The sequence below is a fragment of the Panulirus ornatus genome, chromosome 59 (genome assembly GCF_036320965.1).
Source record: "Panulirus ornatus isolate Po-2019 chromosome 59, ASM3632096v1, whole genome shotgun sequence".
Classification (NCBI taxonomy): Eukaryota; Metazoa; Arthropoda; class Malacostraca; order Decapoda; family Palinuridae; genus Panulirus; species Panulirus ornatus.
The window spans coordinates 23994024-24018900 of record NC_092282.1 but is presented as its reverse complement, the minus strand read 5'-3'; the positions used below and the strand labels follow the sequence as shown (position 1 = coordinate 24018900).

The window sequence follows — 24877 nt, the reverse complement described above, 5'->3', positions numbered from 1 at the left end:
AAAAATAAGTGGCTTCCACCTCACAATGTCTGGGGGGATTGTATCTTACGAAACATTTCTCAATGACATAATTCTCTGGGGTGAGTTTAATTGCATCACGGTCTTAAGGGTGTGGTCTGATCCATAATTCTATACGTTACCAACCTTATTGCAACACTGTCTGGGGACGTGTTCCTAACCCACTCACTCTCTGGGTGATGATAAACACCGCATCATTCTCTGGGGTATGAGCCTCAATGCACCCCATCTCTCTGGGGGACGAGTGACACCGACTCCCCATTTTCTATGCGTTCTAGCCCCAATCCTTCTAATCCCTGGGGGTAAAACACACGTGTTTCACTATCCTCCATGTAAGGACCTAATCCTAACACCCCTTCGACCAATCACTAGGGCCAAGGGTCTAATCACGGGTCTAATCCCCACTTTCCCAGTGGGTTGCAGCCCAGACGATTGGGTCTAAGAGACCCAAGCAATGTCCCATGGAACAGGTCATGTGGTAGAGAACTGAGGAGCATCCAGTGGAACAGATGAAGTGGAAGAGAACTGGGGGGTGGAGGAGGGGGGTTCCCTGCTGACCAATCTCTCCCAATCATGGCAGATCCTAATCACCATATTCTTTTTTGCAGTGTCAAACACTAATCTGTTGCTATATGCAGATGGCACCGTTCTGACGGCAGGCCCAGGAGGAGGAGGGGTTCACACGCTGTAGGAGTCTGAGAGAGAGAGAGAGAGAGAGAGAGAGAGAGAGAGAGAGAGAGAGAGAGAGAGAGAGAGAGAGAGAGAGAGAGAGAGAGAGGTTTTCTCTTGAAACGGATATAAAAGAGTTTTGGTGTTGATGGAATGGTAGGATACACCAGAAACCCTCCAACTTCCCTCCTTCCCCTTCCTTCTTCCCTCCTTCCTCTTCCTTCTTCTTTCCTTCCTCTTCCTTCTTCCCTCCTTCCCCTTCCTTCTTCTTTCCCATCAGACGTGATGAACTTAAGACATCATAACCTCACCTTGAGAACAGTGGCGCTAATCAAAATGTCCTCTCTCTCTCTCTCTCTCTCTCTCTCTCTCTCTCTCTCTCTCTCCGGTCACTTAACAGCGTCTCTCTCAGCGCAGTAAGCTGAAGACCCTGCCACACATATAGACTGAGCATGTGGGGGGCAGGGGGTGTTTAAGTGGCTAGTTTGACTCTAAGAAGGAAGTGCATTATGTATCCTGGTGTGTGTGTGTGTGTGTGTGTGTGTGTGTGTGTGTGTGTGTGTGTGTGTGTGTTTTAGGAAATACATCGCTGCCAAGAACACTTGGGATTTCCAGAAACCTTTAGAAATCTACAGGGAAATAATAAGCGAGTTCGTTCACTAATAATAAGCGAGTTCATTCACTAATAATAAGTGAGTTCATTCACTAACAAGAGTTCATTCACTAATAATAAGTGAGTTCATTCACTAATAATAAACGAGTTCATTCACTAATAATAAGTGAGTTCATTCACTAACAAGAGTTCATTCACTAATAATAAGCGAGTTCATTCACTAATAATAAACGAGTTCATTCACTAACAAGAGTTCATTCACTAATAATAAGCGAGTTCATTCACTAATAATAAACGAGTTCATTCACTAACAAGAGTTCATTCACTAATAATAAGCGAGTTCATTCACTAATAATAAACGAGTTCATTCACTAATAATAAGCGAGTTCATTCACTAATAATAAGCGAGTTTATTCACTAATAATAAACGAGTTCATTCACTAATAATAAACGAGTTCATTCACTAACAAGAGTTCATTCACTAATAATAAGCGAGTTCATTCACTAATAATAAACGAGTTCATTCACTAATAATAAGCGAGTTCATTCACTAATAATAAACGAGTTCATTCACTAATAATAAGCAAGTCCGTTCACTAATATTAAGCGAGTTCGTTCACTAATAATAAGCGAGTTCATTCACTAATAATAAACGAGTTCATTCACTAATAATAAGCGAGTTCATTCACTAATAATAAACGAGTTCATTCACTAATAATAAGCAAGTCCGTTCACTAATATTAAGCGAGTTCGTTCACTAATAATAAGCGAGTTCATTCACTAATAATAAACGAGTTCATTCACTAATAATAAGCGAGTTCATTCACTAATAATAAACGAGTTCATTCACTAATAATAAGCAAGTCCGTTCACTAATATTAAGCGAGTTCGTTCACTAATAATAAGCGAGTTCATTCACTAATAATGAGCGAGTTCGTTCACTGCACAGAGATGGAACTTACCCAGACGTGGTCAGCCACAAGATGCTACGTGACCTTACCATAAGACAGGGAAACAATAAGGATTCTAACATGCTTTTTCAAGAAAGCTGTTTTGCCAAGCGTTAAACATAAGAACCAAGACGTTATTTCCAGGCGTTGAACACGATAAATGAGACACCTTTTCCGAAGCTTTTAAGAATGATTTTAACACGATAAACGAGACACTTTTACCATGCTTTTAACACGATCTTAACACGATAAACGAGACACTTTTTTTCTAAGCCTTTAACAATGATTTTAACACGATAAACGAGGCATTTCCCAAGCTTTTAACATGATTTTAACACGATAAACGAGGCATTTCCCAAGCTTTTAACATGATTTTAACACGATAAACGAGGCATTTCCCAAGCTTTTAACATGATTTTAACACGATAAACGAGGCATTTCCCAAACTTTTAACATGATTTTAACACGATAAACGAGGCATTTCCCAAACTTTTAACATGATTTTAACACGATAAACGAGGCATTTCCCAAACTTTTAACATGATTTTAACACGATAAACGAGGCATTTCCCAAGCTTTTAACATGATTTTAACACGATAAACGAAACACCTTTTCCATGCTTTTAATAATGATTTTAACACGATAAAAGAGACACTTTTTCCCAGCTTTTAACATGATTTAAAAACGATAAACGAGACACTTTCACAAGCTTTTAACATGATTAACAGAAAACTGTTTCTAGACATTTAACACGATGAAGACAATGTTGTCTGCGAGCGTTTCATGTTGTTAACAACACGCAGCTTCGAAGCAATGTACATGGTTAACAAAGCATTGTACATGGTCAACAAGACACCACTATATCAATGCATTTAACATAGTCCAAAAATAACAGCTTTTCATGCATCTAACATGTTCAACAATAACGCAGTGTCCACGCAATGTATATGAAGCCCACAGTAACGCAGGGACCAAGCAATGTATATGAAACCCACAATACGCAGTGCCCAAGCAATGTATATGAGGCCCACAATAACGCAGTGCCAAAGCAATGTATATGAGGCCCACAATAACGCAGTGCCCAAGCAATGTATATGAGGCCCACAATAACGCAGTGCCAAAGCAATGTATATGAGGCCCACAATAACGCAGTGCCCAAGCAATGTATATGAGGCCCACAATAACACAGTGTTCAACTAATCAACATCAAGTCAACACCCGGATATGTAACTCTGCACTGAAGATAGCAAGGTCGTCCATCCCACGTGGCTATGTGCCTCGATACAGCCTTAAGCCCGTAATACTCCATGCCTCCCAGCTGCTCCTAGGAGGCGTGGAGGTTCGGGCTGGCCACACCAACACACACACCCAGCCACCAGCTTGAGCCTGGCGGTCAACATATAACAACAGCAGTGATGAACTCACAGGACCAGCACTGGGCCGAAAAACCTCTCTCTCTCTCCCTCTCTCTCTCTCTCTCTCTCTCTCTCTCTCTCTCTCTCTCTCTCTCTCTCAAGCTTTCCTTATTTACATGACATTTCTCGAGACCGCTTGAGCGCCAGCCTTAAGCTTAAGCATGGCAGCGAAACCCTTAAGGAGGGTGGTCACTGAAGATGACCTTTGGGGAGGGGGGGCGGGGGGACGACTTTCGGTCACGACAGCTTGGCCCTTGACCAGGTCACAAAGGTCGGGTCAACACATATACCCGCTCGGGGTCATACTGTGGTGCTCCTGAAACTAATGTCAATATTGAAAAAAAAAGGGGAGGAAAAAGCCGTAAATATTCGAAGCAGAGGATAGAGGCTGTTGGTTGAGCTGGCTGGGTGGAACGACGGAGCGAGCGAGAGTTGAGACAGAGCGTTGGGGAGGAGTGAGTAAGAGGTGTTTCTGGGGGGGAGTAATGAGGACTTCCCTTCCCCCTCCCCAGCCTCATCCACCCACACACCCATTTACTCATCATGGTGGGGAGTGGGTGGGGTGCCCAGCTGCCCCCCCCCCCTCCTCGCGTGAGGAAAAGGGCGTCTGTGTGTGTGTGTGTGTGTGTGTGTGTGTGTGTGTGTGTGTCCTGAAGCCCACCACATCCCACCTCAGACACAATGTGTTTATTGCTGACTGCTGGTACGTAATACCATCTCCTCTTCATCTGTAAACGAACCTTCGTTGGTACTGATGAGAGATACCAGAATCAAAAGAATGACCTCCAGATGACTTCCTCCGTCAGTGCCTCCGTCAGTTGTTACGGCAAAATGATATATATTTTTTTTTTCAATTTTCCAAAAGAAGGAACAGAGAAGGGGGCCAGGTGAGGATATTCCCTCAAAGGACCAGTCCTCTGTTCTTAACGCTACCTCGCTAATGCGGGAAATGGCGAATAGTATGAAAGAAAGAAAAATATATATATATATATATATATATATATATATATATATATATATATATATATATATATGGGACATTAGCTTGCTTACTCGCAGAAGAAGGAAAAAGACGAGAGAATGAGTCGAGTTCCCCCTCAGTGTGGTGGCTGCCCACGGACGGGCCTGGAGCAGGCCGGCCTCGTACCTGCCAACACACTAACGTCACTTATTCATTTTGTTATTCATCCACCTCCTAGAATACTCGGCCGTGCCCTGGGGTGCCAGGTTCCTCTGGCCTGCGGTTCCGTTAAGCAGCTTCTCCAGTCCAGCATACACACGACTGCAATGACAAACTTATCCCGTACACTGATTCTGGGGTCCTTGAGGGAGGGTGTCTGGGTCCACTGTTGTTGTCTCACATGAGACTGAAACAAAGTCTTACACGTTACGATGACCTCGAGGTCTCCTTGCACTGTGTGACCCATCCTTCTTGTTCTGTACGTGGTTCCTCCCGCCTCAACAGGTTCCTCTCACGTCATCAGCCTCCTCCCGCCTCACTAGTCTCCTCTCACCTCACCAGGCTCCTCCCGCCTCAATAGTCTCCTCTCACCTCACCAGTCTTCTCCCGCCTCACCAGGCTCCACACTAGGCTGCCTGATCACCTCAGCCATGGATCTGTCTAAAGTTATCCCAGTCTTCCTCCCACCTCGGCCGTTTTCTCACGGGCCAGCTTGGCTCGCTCTCTCTGGCATACATGGCTTACCTATCACAATCAACTTTCTTTTTTCAGCTTTTTCTTCTTTTTTTTCTTGAAGTTTTCTAACCTCGTCACATTTCTTCTCGTTCACCAATTCTGTTTCCAGTAAATACACTTTCAATTTCACGATTTTAGGAGACGCCTTCTCTCAGTTTCTTTTCTTCCTCACTCAGTTCTTGCACCACTCACTCCTCGGTCTAAATCATCTTCAAATATTGGCTCTGTTGTTCCCACAGAACAAATCATCTAATTCACCTCCTGTTGTTCCCACAAAACATCTAAAATTTTCACTTTAAATTTCAGGCTGGTACTTCCCAGTCCGCGTGCCTTCATCACCACGAAAATTACAGATCAGTTTCTTGGTCCATATTACTTGCTACATATGTGTTTCCATATTCATTTCAACCTCTTTTTATTTCCCTGCGACATAACATTAATGTCACATCTTCAGCTGAAACGCTGGTCCATAGCAAGAGCCGCACTTCACTTATATACTTCTGGTTAAGTGTACTTATGAACATCTACAACTTTGCTAATACAGCTACTTACATCTACAACTTTGCTCATTCAGCTTTTTTCCCTTTTTTTTTGCACCTTTTTGATTTTCCTGTGGGTTGCTAGCCTTCCAGACACAGCTGTTTGGGTCCTTGCCCAATCCCTCCATTTGTCCATCGCGGTTCATACCCTCACACCCGCTGGTTCACTGGGTTCCTTCATCATGGGTCATCCTGGGTGACCACATACTTGACCTCGTCCACAGACACAGCCACCACCCACACTCCAGCCCTGGATCTCAGGATCTGTTTCCAGTCGCTCCTGCAACGTAAGCTTCGAAGCTCCAGTGCCACGTGTGTACGTGTGTGTGTGTGTGTGTGTGTGTGTGTGTGTGTGTGTGTGTGTGTGTGTGTAGCAGGGGACCCTCCTATCTAAGTATAGTGGTAAGACTGCAATTTGTGAGCCGTATCTCCGGCCGCCGCTTGACTCCCCCCCTCCCCCCACCCGCCAACATATCCTCATTTCCCTCCCCCACAAGGGGCGCCCGTGGCGTATGCAGTGACCTTGTACGCTCAGCCGACGCAGAGGTGCAGCTAATGCCATGAGCAACGTCTCTTGCCCCCCCCCCCCCCACCAGCGTCATGCAGACTGAACCACCACCTCCTTACTAGGCTCACGACCTGGTCCAGCCCAGCCCCTTACAACACATGAGGCACATCTCATCCCTCATGAATAATGAGAGAGAGAGAGAGAGAGAGAGAGAGAGAGAGAGAGAGAGAGAGAGAGACGGGAGATACCTGAAGCACGATGTTTACGATAAAATAATGACTATGATTCTAATATAAACGACCTATCATTAGCCACAAGGGAAAATATCGTCTACGGGTGTATCACGTCCACCACCAACCCCCCCTGCCCCTCCAGGCGGGGGTAGTGCCCATGGGTAAGGCAGGGAGGGAGGGACAGGTAGCAGGGATTGTGAGGGAGATGAGGCATTAATTTCCTCAGTTCACCTGGTGTGAGGCGGGCGGGCCAGCGTCTGTCGCAAGGTGTGAGGAGAGACAGCAGGTGACTGTCACCCCCCCCCCCCCCCCTGCTGAGGTCTGGCCAAGCAGGAGGTGAGGGTGTCTGGCCACAACACTGACCAACAGACTACGGGTGAGACACAGCCTTGGGAAGGAAGGGGGAGATGGCTGCTGGAGGTGGAGCTGTGGAGGAAGATGGCTGGTGGAGGTGGAGCAGTGGAGGGAGATGGCTGGAGGAGGTGGATGGCTGGTGGAGGTGGAACAGTGGAGAGAGGTGGCTGGTGGGGGTAAAGCAGTGGAGGGAGATGGCTGATGGAGCAGTAGAGGGAGATGGCTGGTGGAGGTTAAACAGTGGAGGGAGATGGCTGGTGGAGGTGGAACAGTGGAGAGAGATGGCTAATGGAGGTGGAGCAGTGGAGGGAGATGGCTGGTGGAGGTGGGAGAGGACGCCAGTGAGTCATACAGAGCAACACTTGCCAACAAAGGACCCCACTGTCTCCACCACGCTGCACCTGGGGGTTCGAACCCTATGTTATTGGAGGTCGAACCCTGCCTTTTCCCAACATGTTATCAATAATTACAAACGTCCCACCTCTCATACGTATATATATATATATATATATATATATATATATATATATATATATATATATATATATATATATATATTTCTTTTCTTTTATACTATTCGCCATTTCCCGCGTCAGCGAGGTAGCGTTAAGAACAGAGGACTGGGCCTCTGAGGAAACATCCTCATCCAGCCCCCTTCTCTGTTCCTTCCTTTGGAAAATATATATATATATATATATATATATATATATATATATATATATATATATATATATATATATATAACTCCGGCTAAAGGTTTCATAAACTATCATATAAAGCCTTTGAGCACGACGGTACGATCCTTGTGCACGACGGTACGATCCTTGTGCACGACGGTACGATCCTTGTGCACGACGGTACGATCCTTGTGCACGACGGTATGATCCTTGTGCACGACGGTACGATCCTTGTGCACGACGAGATCCTTGTGCACGACGGTATGATCCTTGTGCACGACGGTACGATCCTTGTGCACGACGGTACGATCCTTGTGCACGACGGTACGATCCTTGTGCACGACGGTACGATCCTTGTGCACGACGGTATGATCCTTGTGCACGACGGTATGATCCTTGTGCACGACGGTACGATCCTTGTGCACGACGGTACGATCCTTGTGCACGACGGTATGATCCTTGTGCACGACGGTACGATCCTTGTGCACGACGGTACGATCCTTGTGCACGACGGTATGATCCTTGAGCACGACGGTATGATCCTTGTGCACGACGGTATGATCCTTGTGCACGACGGTACGATCCTTGTGCACGACGGTACGATCCTTGTGCACGACGGTATGATCCTTGAGCACGACGGTACGATCCTTGTGCACGACGGTACGATCCTTGTGCACGACGGTATGATCCTTGTGCACGACGGTATGATCCTTGTGCACGACGGTACGATCCTTGTGCACGACGGTACGATCCTTGTGCACGACGGTACGATCCTTGTGCACGACGGTATGATCCTTGTGCACGACGGTATGATCCTTGTGCACGACGGTACGATCCTTGTGCACGACGGTACGATCCTTGTGCACGACGGTATGATCCTTGTGCACGACGGTACGATCCTTGTGCACGACGGTACGATCCTTGTGCACGACGGTATGATCCTTGAGCACGACGGTATGATCCTTGTGCACGACGGTATGATCCTTGTGCACGACGGTACGATCCTTGTGCACGACGGTACGATCCTTGTGCACGACGGTATGATCCTTGAGCACGACGGTATGATCCTTGAGCACGACGGTATGATCCTTGAGCATGATGGCCCGGCCTTTGACCTTACCCGTAAGGATCACGTCAAGGGCAAAGGTCAACATGCACAAGGGTCGTACCGTCATGCACATGGGTCGTACCGTCATGCTACAGCATCGTACCGTCATGCACATGGGTCGTACCGTAATGCTACAGCATCGTACAGTCATGCACATGGGTCGTACCGTCATGCACATGGGTCGTACCGTCATGCTACAGCATCGTACCGTCATGCACATGGGTCGTACCGTAATGCTACAGCATCGTACCGTCATGCACATGGGTCGTACCGTCATGCACATGGGTCGTACCGTCATGCGCAAGGGTCGTACCGTCGTTCTGAAGGGTCCAACTTTAATATTCTCATGTTGGTGATCCTTCACAAACAATCATATATCTTCCATCAGTTGATAAGGTCTGGGAACTGCTTAGTGGTATAAAAACTGTGAAGCTGAGAGAGCAGAGGAGGGAATGCTGGAATGGTCGGGACATATTGGAGAGAATGTGTGAGGAAAGGATGACAAAGAGGATATCTGTCTCCAAAGTGGAGGGGAGAAGAAGATTAAATTGCTGATGGAGGGATGGAGTGGGGCCTGAATATGCAAGAGGGTGAAAGGCGTGCACGGGATAGAGTGACTTGGTGTGGTGTGGTATACAGGGGTCGACATCTTTGTGATGGGCTGAACCAGGGTATGTGAGGCGTCCACACTGCTTAAGAATGCTAAAACAGGTGAGGGAAGAAGCATTTAATATAAAACTTCTATACAGCCTACAGGAGCTATTCTGGCCTCCGGTGACCTCCATCTACGTTGTGAAGGTCAAAGGTGTCACTTCTAGTCTAGCTGTTGGATATGGTGAAGAAACTTCACAACAAAGGTGAGGCACTTTCCCTCCCACACTCACTGGGTTCCTCCTATACCACAGCACACCACACCTGCCTCAGATGACAGATAACCACATTCATAAAGATTCAAAACATTAATGAGGATTGGAATATAATATATTCACATTCCTGTAATGGACTCTGCTCTAATTTCCCCATTCTTTTTTTTTCAGGATCTTCGTCTTATCCCTGAACCCTTTTCTCCAGGAGCTCCATGGCTGCTCTACACTCAGTAGCTGGGAAAGGATGATTTTTCGAGAGGAGAGAGAGAGAGAGAGAGAGAGAGAGAGAGAGAGAGAGAGAGAGAGAGAGAGAGAGAGAGAGAGACTCATCTTCTAAACCATTCGATAAATACCGCCACCTCGCCAACGTTAGTCTGCCAGTTACATCATTCGGTTCGGTGTGACAATAACGTTTGACAAATGTTCCAAACGTTTCAAGACACCGTGTGGAGAGTTCATCTACCTTCACCGTGTGGACAGTTCATCTACCTTCACCGTGTGGACAGTTCATCTACCTTCACCGTGTGGACAGTTCATCCATCTTTACTTGTATCATATAATAACACCACCAGTGTAAGTGACGTCTTTCATGAGGGTACTATGTGTTGGCCATGCTTCATAGATGCGATGGTTCCAGTCGCTGCTTATGATTCATGAGTCCCCGGGTTCGAGTCCCGGTATGGGCAGGCGGCTCACGGCCAGCCTTGGCCATCATTTTGGGTCGCCTGATGATATGTAACTCCTTCAGTCTCCACAGTTGCCCCTATGATCTCCTCCCTCCCTCACCCACACCTGCACTGTTGATATTCACTGCACAAACGTATGATCTCCATGTGACACACACACACACACACACACACACACGTATCTTTCTTCCTAACTCTGCCTTTGGGGAAAAAATGTTCAAGCCCTGGTGAGTATTTACCCATGTGTGCTCATGAGATTAACCCTAACTTTCCCTGACAATGGGAGAAAGGGGAGGCCAGAATGATATGAGGAAAGAGAAGATTGTAAGAATGAGGGAAGATGAGGTGAGCGGCCACTGTGAGTGAGTGAGTGAGTGAGTGAGTGAGGGTGACGTTGAGGGGACCTTCTTAGATGTGTGGTGGCTCACTTACCCCGGGAGAGAGAGCAAAGCTCCAGCGTTCACCAAGTTCTCACAGAGGTCTGGCGGCACGCAGGAAACACTAAATATATTACAACCACGTCCCTGCCAGCTTTACGATCCAGCCAACCTTGAACTGATCCGGTAACTACCACACACCACAAACAAACCACCTCTCCCACAATGAAGCTCAGTCCCTCTCCCGGGACCTATCACCTATTCTCTTCATAGATTCCCAGTTAGGGATGGGACGTCGTGGAAAGGCTAACTACACACTACTGTGCCATCTCTTTTTGATCTAATGGGGAGCTGTCAGTAGGTGACCTTAACTAGATATTGATAGTGAAAGAAGTTGTTAACTGAAGGAAGGAATGTATGGACACACCAAGAGGAAGATGGTCCATGACTCGCTCGTGTACTCCCGCCGTTTTCTAATCCACACGGATCCTTGCGTCTCAAAGGGCGTGAGTGAGGGAGGAATCCCGTCAAAACTCGTGGGGTGTCGCAAGGACACCTACTGCCTCCCTGAACGTTTACCTCCCCCACACCACACCCCACCTACCCTCCGGTCAAGGTAAGACCTCCTCTTCCTCTGTCTGTTTGGGGTGCAGAACCTGGAGCTACAAGCGACCTACGACTCCTGGGACCATTCTACTCGTGTTTCCCTACGTCGCCTCCCATTAACGTTGTGCTACGAGCAGCCTTCATCATCGCCTTCCTGATCCCTTATACATCGAGTCTAATCGTATATCATACGACAGTAAGAGATACGAGCATCTCTCTGGTCGTGATCAGAACAACAACACAACTGCTTCATCAACACCATTACCAACAGGAAGTGACGTCTCATTACACCAGGGAAAACCAAACTGATACATGAACCTGATGTTGTATTTATTTTCTGTAGCGGTACGTCCTAACCGACCCAGCCCACGCCCCCCGGAGGATGGATGAAGAGCTGGGGGTGACTGTGAGCAGCCAACCTGCCCCCCCCCCCCCCCGAAGGATGGATGAAGAGCTGGGGGTGACTGAGCAGCCTACCTGCCCTCCCCCCCAAAGGATGGATGAAGAGCTGGGGTTGGCTGTGAGCCGACCAGCCTCCGAAGGATGGATGTAGAACTGCGGTTGGCTGTGAGCCGACTTATCCTGTCTAGGATTCGAACCCTGACAGGCCCGCAAGTGATTCATAGTCTGCAACGCTAGCTAATACACCACGAGAGTTCTATCATATTCTATTACCCATCAACTGATCTTAACCAATCAGCTACAGCCATCTGCTTATCTTAACCAATCAGCTACAACCATCTACTGATCTTAACCAATCAGCTACAGCCATCTGCTGATCTTAACCAATCAGCTACAGCCATCTACTGATCTCAACCAATCAGCTACACCCACGTGTTGTCCACTGCGCCATACCTGTCATGCACTGTCCCAAAATGTCATGCACCGTGTCATTCTGTCACATGTGTCATGTACTGTGCGACACGTGTCTTGCACTATGCCACATGTCATATTTTGTACCACACGTGTCACGCGCTGTGCCACACATGTCATGCACTGCGCCACACATGTCATGCACTGCCCTACACCTGTCATGCACTGCCCCACACCTGTCATGCACTGTGCCACACATGTCATGCACTGCGCCACACATGTCATGCACTGCCCCACACCTGTCATGCACTGCCCCACACCTGTCATGCACTTCGCTACACCTGCCGTGTACTGTGTCACGTCGACATGTCTAATGTTCTTATCTTTTTACCTTAAATGTTTACGTTAAGTTGTATGTTGTGTCCCTGATCACAACACAAAGGCGTGATGACCCTGACCTCTGACCTGACCCATCATACCTACGGGTCGCATTCAGGAGTCATACATTTGTGTTCAAGGGTCGTACCGCCGTGCTCAAGCGTCGTACCGTCGTACTCAAGGGTCGTACCGCCGTACTCAAAGGTCGTACCGCCGTACTCAAGGGTCGTACCGCCGTACTCAAGGGTCGTACCGCCGTACTCAAGGGTCGTACCGCCGTACTCAAGGGTCGTACCATCGTGCTCAAGGGTCGTACCGTCGTACTCAAGGGTCGTACCGCCGTACTCAAGGGTCGTAACGTCGTGCTCAAGGATCGTACCGTCGTGCTAACGGGGTCGTACCGTCGTACTCAAGGGTCGTACCGCCGTACTCAAGGGTCGTACCGCCGTACTCAAGGGTCGTAACGTCGTGCTCAAGGATCGTACCGTCGTGCTCATGGAGTCGTACCGTCGTGCTCATGGAGTCGTACCGTCGTGCTCATGGAGTCGTACCGTACTTAGGTACCGTGATCAAGGGGTTATACACCGATACTGGAAGGCTCACTGCCGATACGACAAAATATCAAGTGTTGCCAAGGGCAGCCCCAGGGACCGGTAAGGAAAAGATCAGCGTTACCAAGGCCGTTACACACACACACGTATGGGGGGGGGGGGGGTCGGCATTATATAACACCTGGCTGTTATCAAGGGTGGCTTGCGGTGAAAGATAACAGCCAACACTACTCACAGGTAACAAGTCTCACCCACAGAGAGAGAGAGAGAGAGAGAGAGAGAGAGAGAGAGAGAGAGAGAGAGAGAGAGAGAGAGAGAGAGAGAGAGACTCTAAACCGGCTTGCCTACTTATATAAATAGAAAACGAATTTATTAAAAAAAAATAGAAAATGAATTCATCTCAAGAAATGAACAGCTGTATAACATAAGGGGTAATGCTATCTACATAATTTATATATAATTACCCCAAGACCATTTTCTATGAAAGAAAATGTGTATGGGGGGGGGGGGGGTTTAGGCCATTTCTTTCGTCTGTTTCCTTGCGCTACCTCGCAAACGCGGGAGACAGCGACAAAGTATAAATATATATATATATATATATATATATATATATATATATATATATATATATATATATATATATATATATATACACACACACACACACACACAAACGTCCATATACATACATAACATATACATACATACATAAACATATATAAACATGTATATATTCATACTCACTTGCCTTCATCCATTCCTATCGCTACCCCGCCACATAGAATTCATGAAAAAATCATCTCAAAAAATCATATTACATTACTAATACTATCACAACTTGTTACTACAACTACTAGTGCAAGTAGTAATACTACAAGTATTGTTATCTGACTATCAACAATGGTAAATTTGTCTGTCATTCTCCGGAAAATGTTTAATGCCAATTTTATGCCTTGAACAACCGTCATCGTAAGCATAAACAACCGGAACTGCAACCTGAAGAACCGGCACCCCGTATCCTGAACAACCGGCACCCCGTCCCTTAAATAACCGGCACCCCGTAGTACCTTGAACAACCGGTACCCCGCGCCTTTGAACAGCCGGCAGTCCGTACCTTACACCCTCCGCTCAGCTTACGTAGCAGTGAAGTTCAAGGGCCAGCAGAGGTAGTCACCTCATAACAATAACAACAATAATAACAAAAATAATAATAATAATAATAATAATAATAATAATAATAATAATAATAATAATCAAACACATGATAAAGGTGACTGACACGCGTTACACCTGACCACTTCGAGGTCCGTGATAACGACCGTTATCAACCCCCCCCCCTCCTCCCCTACATGACCATATCAAGGGCACACACCCCCCCCCCCCCCCCCCCCGCGGTAAAATCTGGCCGACTTTGACCCTTCCCTCCGGCAAAACTTCACTTTGGTGTGAACTTTGGCCACAGTTGCCAGGGCGCGGGTGGCGGCGCGCGCGGTACTGGTGAGAGAGAGAGAGGAGGGGGGTGGGGGGGGGGGGGAGTCGGGGGTCTATCTTTTCCTCCGGGCTAGATGACGAGAGAGAGAGAGAGAGAGAGAGAGAGAGAGAGAGAGAGAGAGAGAGAGAGAGAGAGAGAGAGAGATTCACCTTGCGGACCAGCAGGCGAGGCGTTGCTACAGAGAGAATGGGTTAAGGTGGCGGTGTTGCACAGAGGCCACTGGCCCATGGAGGAAGGGGTAGGGGGGTGAGGATACATAGCCCACCTAGCAACGGTCATATATTTGACCGGTGAGGCCAGGCTACGTTGCCCACCAAGATACTATACTATATAATCCTTCATATATATCCTACATCGAAAGCGTAGGATGTAGGATGAAGTAGTCCACTGAGAAGACTTCGCCGTAAAATGATATATATATATATATACTTCATGTGTGAGAAGGAACTCTTTTGTTTTTGTGCTCACACACACACAATATATATATATATATATATATATATATATATATATATATATATATATATATATATATATATATATATTAGGGGAACAAGTTGAAGGCAAATATAAGAAATGAAAGATCAAAACCCCCGAACATGGCGCGTGTGGAGAACAGCTACTGCATTCCTCTCTCTCTCTCTCTCTCTCTCTCTCTCTCTCTCTCTCTCTCTCTCTCTCTCTCTCTCTCAAGACAGAGACACAACACACACACACGAAACAACCGGCTCAGCTTGACGTGAAAAACAGGATCACCCCAACCCCCCAGTCTCACCCCACACTGCCTCCCGTGACGCAATACATTACGTAACACTAGGAGGTTCTGAGCCAGGCTCACGACGCTCACACACACTAACCCTTACGTACGTTACACCACCTAAACTCGAGCTGTATGACGAATTCACTGTGAACCCGGGGGGGGGGGACACCAGCTAACACTATATACATACGGTCTCGTTAATACCAATACGGTATCACACACCGTATAACGAATCCACACACCCCCCCCGGGGGAAAGGAAGGGGACACCAGGTAATCATACGGTTTCGTTAATCACAAACACGGTCTCAGAATCCCCCTTATTCCATACACACGTGGTTCAGTTCTTTTTTAAATCTACATAGGCTCGTAAGGTGGAGTCACTTGCTCCACATTTTCGAAAAAAAAAAAAGATCTCTCAATTCGGAAACCGGACAACCCGCAACACTGTTTTGAAAGCGGAGGTCAGCCTTCAAAGTGTCAGTGAATTTGGGCCAATCACAGGGGTAGAATTTCTGATGGGAGTTTCACACTGGACACATTTTGAATTTCTGAATTTTTGGATTATTAGCGGTTTTCGAATCTGAAACACGCACGTCCTTTTTTTCATATTTCTTTTTTATACCGTGTAAAATAAATTCCAGCTTCTGAATTACAGTTTTAATTTCAAGACTTGGTAATAAAATGCAACTGCACTCTCGTTTATTCAGATATGGTTCAACTTTACGAATGAAATATATACCTTATAACGATATTAAATATTCTGCAATTGGGTCGTTTGAACTATCGTAGAAGCGAAATCATTTAATCCCGGCTCAGGCAAATCAGTCACTTAACCCTATGGACAAGGGAAATGTTACAGAAGCAAGTTCATAATTGAGGGCAATATTCAAATCAGGAAAAAAATCCTTAATCAATATCACATATACAAAGGTAACAACATAGCCCTTAACCAGGACTTTCCAATGCAAGATTAAAGATAATGAGGAAGGGGATTCGTTAATAATTAATTAGTAAAAATAATGAGGATGGGGATTCGTTCATTAATATTAGTAAATATAATGAGGAAGAGGATTCGTTAATAATTAATCAATACAAGACATTAGTTGAAATATCAAAAGATGAGAAGGACAGTAATGCACCACAGGGGTTGAAAAAATATATAAGAGGGATAGTAAAAGTAAGAGATGGTATTTCTAAAAAACTAAAACAAAAAAGTTTCAATAAATAGTTTTTTCTGAACTAAATCATCTAAACATAAGCTGATAAACAACATAGAAAATATAAATATAAAGAAAGAATGAATTCAGTTGAGGTTAATTAAAAGGAATGGTTGTATTCTAACTCATCCCTAAACCTGTGGTGAATAGCTCGCCCTAACAGCCTAGTGGATCAGCCAACACCGCTGGGCGGCCGCCCGCACGATGGCCAGTCATTTCTCCTACATTCAAAATAAGTTTACCGACAATGTCTAATGTAGGTTGTAGTATAACAATACTAACCGCCCTATGATGCTACCATCCACACATAAGGTTGTACTGAAGTCGTCAGTATTACAGCGCACAGCAACTACATACGAAATTATTCCCAGGCAAAACACTTTAACGGTAGATTTAAAACATACACAAACTCGATGAAAAATGGAGTAAATTATATAAATAAAAACCCAAGTCATCAGGTATATATAAGTGGTCATACTGCAGACGAAAATGTCATCTACAGCCATTGTTGCTGGATGGGAAGAAGTACAATCTCCTACAAGAACTTACTAACTTCAAAAGTAAAATTGTAAACAATAACTTCAAAGGAAATTGTAAGCAGTGGTCTATAACCAGTTACCATTCATAACGTATACCATGAGGGAGGGTACGAACGGAGGAAAAGGGAAATTATGAATATATAATATCGTACGCAACACTAGGGACAATATGGAAGTTGATCAGGAGCAAATTACCAATTAAAAGAAAATTGCAAAAGCACATGAAAGTACCCACAGGGAAATATAGAGTGAAGTAAGGATATGTCAGAAACTACATGACAACCAGTTCAAATGTATCTCCACAGTGGAAGAAAACACTACAGCTCCCCCCAAAAAATCATTGAGACAGAATGCAGATATTGATCACCACTGCAATATACAAAGACATGAAGAGAATACTAAAAAAAATCTTGATTGACCTTAATAAAGGTCAGGATGCTCATTAGATTCCTCCATATGTACAGGTGGTGGTGGTGGTGGTGGTGGTGTGTGTGTGTGTGTGTACGTCTGACCAACCACCTGAAGTTGGTTCAAGATGTGGGAGATGCGTGACGCGTCAAACGTCAATATATTCTCTACTGTCTATAATATACGAGACCAGGAGGAGGCGCTGGCCTCCTGACCCGTCTACCCGAACGAGATGGTCCGGTAGAAGATAAGCCTAAAAGCAAAATGAATTATCTTCTACACAGAAGAAACCACCGGAGAGAGAGAGAGAGAGAGAGAGAGAGAGAGAGAGAGAGAGAGAGAGAGAGAGAGAGAGAGAGAGAATGTATTCAGGGAAAGGTAATGTGCAACAAACCTCTTTAATTGACATGAGAGTGTGAGAGAGAGGTCTGTCTTCATCGACTAACCGGAAGACTAGGATAGATCATCAGCATCTGGTGTGTTAGCACGCCTCACTAACACTTCCACACACAAAGCTGGTCAAGAACTTGAAATATCTTCAGGCAGGGGAAAAAAAAAGGCGGGAGATCGAGGGGCAGAAGATCTCATAGAGGAGCGACGCAGCGGTGGTGGGCGAATCTTCTTCATACAGTGGGTTGAGGTTGTACCAGCAGGGTCCCGCAGGGTCCAACCCTGGGACCACTGCTCTTCTTGATCTACGTGTGTGAATAACATGGTTGCTGGTGGTGCCATCATGGTAAATGAGAAAAGGGGGACACGAGGGGAAGGAGGAGTGCATCAACTTAAATGAAGGCCTGAACAAACTCCAAAGTTGACTGGGTAAATGTGAATGTGAATATTATGTAGCAGTAGCAAATATGCAGGAATGTGAGTGTGAGAGGGTCTTAGCAGTTGACATCATGCCTAAACTGTTGCCAAAATCGTACATTAACAGTGTAAAGGAGACACTCTGTCTGATGGCAAATATTTAAACAATATTCAGAGAAGACACTAAATATTAAAACAATACTCAGAGAAAAGGACTATTCAGCAAGCTGTTCATAACTTAGGTAAAGCCAAAAGGTGAGTTAGTTTCTCAAGTGTGGTCAAGCACAAACAGCTAAATAGAAGTGCAGAGAAAGGAGACCAAGATGCTACCACACTCAAGAAAGCAGACTCACAGGGAAAGAAAGATTGGAGGCCTTAAATTTACGCACCAGGGAAGAGAGAAGAGTGAGGGGTGACCTGATTAAAGGCATTAATCATTTTTTTTCTACAAGATAACGTCAACATTGAACATCTACAGAAGTGCTTCATAATATAAGAGTGGTGGATGAAAGGAATATATTGAAGAAATAGCGATTGCGACCAGCGTACTGAAGTTTAAAAAGCTGTATAACAAGGAGTATGTGTGAGTGTAAAATTCCTTCCCCGTACAGTACACCTGCTCGAAGTTACACCTGCTGGCCTGTCTGTATCACACGGAAAGGACAGTCTCGTCAAAGGACTACTTACTTCCAAGGAGTCCAAATATCCCTGCGGCTGGAAATGGCGCAATCTTGGGATACAGAAGCCTTTGGAAAGAGGTTGTGAGTACAATACACTCTCTTTCTTAGAAAAGGGTCCTGGAATATAAATATATATATATATATATATATATATATATATATATATATATATATATATATATATATATATATAAATATATATATATATCTTTTCTTTCAAACTATTTGCCATTTCCCGCGTTAGCAAGGTAGCGTTAAGAGCAGAGGACTGGGCCTCTGAGGGAATATCCTCACCTGGCCCCCTTCTCTGTTCCTTCTTTTGGAAAAAAAAAAAAAAAAAAAAGAGGGGAGGATTTCCAGCCCCCGCTAACTCCCCTTTTAGTCGCCTTCTACGACACGCAGGGAATACGTGGGAAGTATTCTTTCTCCCCTATCCCCAGTGATAATATATATATATATATATATATATATATATATATATATATATATATATATATATATATATATATATATATGTTTTGTATCTTTTGGACAATCACATGTTTACCAAATGGCGTCCTAGCTTCGTCTCTTCGATGTATATCAACTGACTTATATTTCTCTCTTGTGTCCCCTGATGATGTGATTATTACAAGAAAGTGCACTTGGGACTATTGTAGTAAATAACAGGACTGACTTTATCATCTGGGTTGCTACAATGTACAATGTTTTTAGTAATGTCGTGCATTACAAGTTCATTGACTTTATACATCACGATCATATAAAGTTGATGTACGCGTGATACAAGACACTGCTAAGAAAAATGTACACAGCATGAACCCAAATTATGTATATTCGCCAATTCCCGCGTTTGAGAGGTAGCATCAAGAGGACTGAGCCTTAGAGGGAATATCCTCACTTGGTCCCCTTCTCTGTTCTTCTTTTGAAAATTGAAAAAGCGAGAGGGGAGGATTTCCAGCCCCACCCCCGCAATCCCTCCCCTTTTTAGTCGCCCTTTACGACACGCAGGGTATACGTGAGTACTATTCTCCCATCCCCCTTTTCCTGGGATATATATATATATATATATATATATATATATATATATATATATATATATATATATATGAAAAACAAGACCACTCGCCAAAACATTTACAAAAATATTAAATTATTACATTTTCAAAAGTTTATTCGCCCTAAAAGTACTTTACCCGAATAACAATGTACTCCCTGACACATATGAACACATTTCTCTCCGGTTTGGTATACATATAAGAAAGCATAAGGTGACTATGGCAGACCTGTGAGTGGCACAAGCATGGCAGAGGAAGAAGCTCTTGGAGAATTAAGAAGCTCGCTCAAATGGTCCTCACTTCTTATTTGGGGAGGGTATGATTCAGTTCCCGGCTCTCTCGCTGGCTCCACCGACTCCACACCGCTCCCTACTACTCTCTTTCGACAACCGTAGCGCAAAACAAGGCTGGGTATTCCATTAACTCACTGTATAATCACTTCAACAGCACATGGGGAAGGTTACACTCCGGTCGAGCAACACACTACTCCTGTTCTTGGCGTCCACCGCTGCACTGCCTGCCTCACTCCAGCTCATCCCTTAACTTACTAAGACATAGCGGCGATCTTCAGAAAGTATCGTTCACATCTAATTATCTACTGCTAAATAATGTCTAATTCATCAACTACTCTTCTTAGATGACTCGTACTTCCTCAGAAATGACGATTCTTTTTTTTAATCACAGGATAATAATGATATTATTCTAATATGAGGATCTACTAATTTATTTGTTCGTAGGTTCCACATGGAGCGTGGAGGAAGAGTTGAACATATGAATAAAAACTCGTCTAGAACTGTACTTCTCAAGTCACCAATGATGAGATATTATACATATATTTATCTCCTACCACAAAGTAACATAAGACGGAGTATTGGGCCCAAAAATAGAATAAAAAAAAGTTAGTTTAGGAAACCCCCCTACACATGACAGGTTCACAACACAAAGAAACCGATCGAAATTTCGGCTGCAAGAGTTGCCAGGTAGCGCTAAACGCCGCCCCCGAACACATGACGTCAGGACCAACATCCACTTTTTTCTCCCCCTATCCTTATATAACTGTTTTGCTGGAGAGTCTTGTGTGCAGAGTGCATGCCGAAATCATGCACACTGCTAAACAAATCATTGCCATCGTAATTAGGCTGAATGTGGCTTTCGTGTTAGCACACAAACACAAGAAAACTGAACGGTGCAAATTCTTACACTACTTGAGTCACCCTCAAGGGAGGGTAAGTATCCATGCAAATGTTCCTCAAAAGTTCGGGGCTTTTAATTAAATAATTCGCCCAGACAAACGCTGACGGACTCGGATAACCCCGTACGCTATCTCTACAAATAACTTTAAAGTTATAAGAATAACTAAATACATCGCGTTGGTAAATTCGAGTACGGATATGACACAAAGCTGAATAAAACATTTCAACATGTGTGTGTGTGTGGGGGGGGGGATGTGAAATAATTCACACTATACTTTATATACAATTGTAAATCTCTAGCAAATCTTTTTTAGAGAAATAAATAGTAAATAATCTCATCGTGGGGCTAAAGATACGGAGGAAATGGTTTAACACAGAAAATGGAAGAGGGGAAGGATGGAGTAACAAGAAGATTCGGAGAAATAAGTGAATGGGGAGATAAAGCTGAGGGGAAAGGCGGGGGATTAGTTATGTACAACGCGAGAAACACAAGATATTTTGGATAAAACACAACTATGTCGTACAACGCCAAGGGATAGTGTGCGATGAGTCCAAGGCGGGACGTATAAACAAGAGGTGAGGAAGAGACAGACTGTGGGAGGTGCAAATTTACCCGAGCACGACCGATGGCCGCACTAACTCCCTCCCTCCCTCTCTCTCTCCCCAGCCGCCCGCCACTATGACCTTGAGGCTGACGCTCCCTCCCTTCCCCTGGCCTTCGTACTGATCATACTGAAACTGACGTACTTCCGCCCTCCCCCTGCCTGCCTCTGTCGTACCTTATACCCCTTTATACACTTACATCTGAGATCTACATCTGGAAACGCCTGCCTTTTCTACATTAACATCTGAAAACAAGTTAGTTTTGGTAGAACTCTCTCTCTCTTAGTGGCGTGTAGTACTTCACACACACACACACACACACACACACACATATATATATATATATATATATATATATATATATATATATATATATATATATATATATATATATATTCCTGATATGCATTCCTATGAGCATGAACTCTTTTAACATTTTAGATTTATTTCTTATAAATAACCACAGATATGTCAAATATGTCATGGAAGAGTGCAACATACTTAAACAGGCACGTCAAAAAAAAAAAAAAAGAGAGACTGTAATGAGTTGGCATTTGTTGGTCCATTTTTGAAGGCTAAACCAAACTAGAACATCTGCTAACGTTAGAAAGTCCAGGGGGTGATAACATGTCTCTGGTATGCAAGTTAGAAGTTCTTGCAAGTTGTGATGTTCACCATATCTAGTTATACCAAAAGACACCTTCCACAATATACTCGTGGGACAAGGTCTCGTTCAATTATTAGAGTAATATACTCATACAATACAACCACTGCCACGTTAGCTGGGCACATGATAAAGAAACAATAACAATAAAAAAGGGAAGCAAGTGGGTAGGCACCAGTATCTTGGCAACAAGCTCCTCCGGGCAATATAGATTTAACCAACAATGTTCCTTAAGGTTGAATTTTCCTATTCATCGGTGCCCCCTCCCCCCTCCCCATCAGTGTTGTCAAGGTTATATACTGTTGCTATAATCCACATACATGAACTTTTGCTATACTGTATAAGCTTACATTGTGCTATGGCGTTGCTTATCGTCCAAGGCTCTTATACCTTATATTAACCTTATAAACAATGTTGTACCCTCTTAATGTCACTAAGCAACGTTAATTGAGTGTTGCCATAAAACAAAGACCTTCTTGTACAACATTAAATCACATGAATAAGTACTGCAATGGTTTTTGGCACATCACAAATGGACCGGCAAAAGGAGTTGAAAGTTCTTGATAAATTTGGTGATAAATAGAAATGAATGGTAATCACAATTAATTTTTAGAATTATTTTTATCAGGAACACTAAGTATTGCCATAATGTTAAGACTTAAAACATTTCAATTTGTTTTTTAATATCGTATATAAGTTGGCCAACACGGGCATTCATTTTTCTTTTAGTAATTAAGATTTAAAAAAAAAATGGTTAATTTCAAAAGCCAATAATAAGAAGCCGAAAAATGAGGTAGGCCCTTAGTTGCGTTTATGATTAAGTTACATGTTACTAGGAAAGTCTGAATGGACTGAAAGGTTGCCAATATAACACCAATAGTAAAGAAAAAAGTAATTAAGTCATTCCTGGAAATTACTGCCTAATCAGCCTAATACCCATAGTTGGTATACTTATGGAAACCGTCAGTATACCAAGAATGTAAATGATTTAGGGGTTCACCACTCACACACGATTCTCCATGAAATCACTCAAACGAAAGCAATGTTTTACTTCTTATTATGATATAATCAACATGTCCGTAGAGCGTCAAGCGGGTGACGTCATACATTCATATCGTTAGAGAGCATTCGATAAATTCCCGAACCCAAAGGTTAAGAGCAAAAGTTGAATCACAGGATATAGATGGCGTTCTATTTGTGGTAAAAAAAAAAAAAAATGGCTGACTGATTGTAAACAGAAATCAGTGATTGATGGTCCAACCTGAGAATGGTTGGACGTAAGAAGTGGCGTGCCACAGGGGTCAAAATTGCCACCAGTTCTCTACTATCTACCCACATCTCTGACGCCCATGGCCTGAGTGAACTCAAGGGGGTGTTCACTGGTGACCTCCACTGCCGCTTCTTAACTTTTAGTCTTAACAGGCCACTGGCCTCTAGAGAGCGCCTCTAACCCAGTGTTTTCTGAAGCTCCTAACTAATGTTCCTAACTACAATCCCAACCTATTGCTCCTACCTAACACTTCTACCTAAAGTTTCTACCTCACGCTCCAGTCTTGCGTTCCTACCTACTACTTCTATCTACTGTTCTAACCATTTTATCCTCTCCAAAAGACAGTTCTCTTTCCCTTATATATTATATTAATCAGGGCTCAGCTGGTGCAATGGTCCTAGTAAGAGAGAAAGACAAAAACAGAGAATTTAGCTGTTCCAGGAAAGAAAAGAGTATCACAACGGTCAATCCTTGAGTGCTGTGTCTCCGTACAGTAACTCTGGGAAGCAGCACACACACACACACACACACACACACACACACATACATATATCAATGTAATATACAATACAAAAAGACTTTATACTTATGTTATCTAATTATTTACTAAGTAGCAGAAATGTGAAACTGTGTTTGCGTCACACTCGGATCTCATACGCAACATCAGAATGTCACAATACGCATGTTATGGTATATGTAAACCGAGTTGTAATTCTAAAATATTATGGAACATCATAATCGTGTTACGTATATCTATAACAATTTAAGTTATGAAGCAGATAAGGTTTGGTATCAGTGACCGAGGGAGTCATCCACGTGCGCCTGGTCACGTAACCGTTCGGACATGATACAGGTAAAACTCGCATCCAACCCGACAGTTCCAACAATGCTGCAGACTTCAGAAAACCCAACTCATAATTAACGAAACAGATAAACAAAAAAATGTTACCACTTGCAACATTTCAAGATTTTTGTACTTAAGTATTCGAACTTAGACTACAATACTTACAGATTGTAAGTATTCTCAAAGTAAAAGTAATCTGACACCATTGCTAAGTTAACTTGGCTTTGTACTATACACATAACCCCGGTGACGCTACACCAATGTATGAATAAATGTATTATCTAT

General features: G+C 44.0%; 1 protein-coding gene across 12 annotated transcripts in view; it reads right to left on the bottom strand.

The window, feature by feature from the left end:
- Atf-2 (Activating transcription factor-2) overlaps positions 1-20567 on the bottom strand; it is a 99072-nt gene extending 78505 nt beyond the window's left edge. For 4 of the 12 annotated variants that reach the window (XM_071696438.1, XM_071696442.1, XM_071696445.1 and 1 more), the window contains exon 1: positions 20319-20533. The gene's annotated coding sequence lies outside the window, so the exon portion shown is untranslated. Of the gene's footprint in view, positions 1-20246 lie in introns of all 12 variants that reach the window. The other 8 variants (XM_071696436.1, XM_071696440.1, XM_071696443.1 and 5 more) reach the window with 5 other exon arrangements.
- Positions 20568-24877: the final 4310 nt, after the last annotated feature.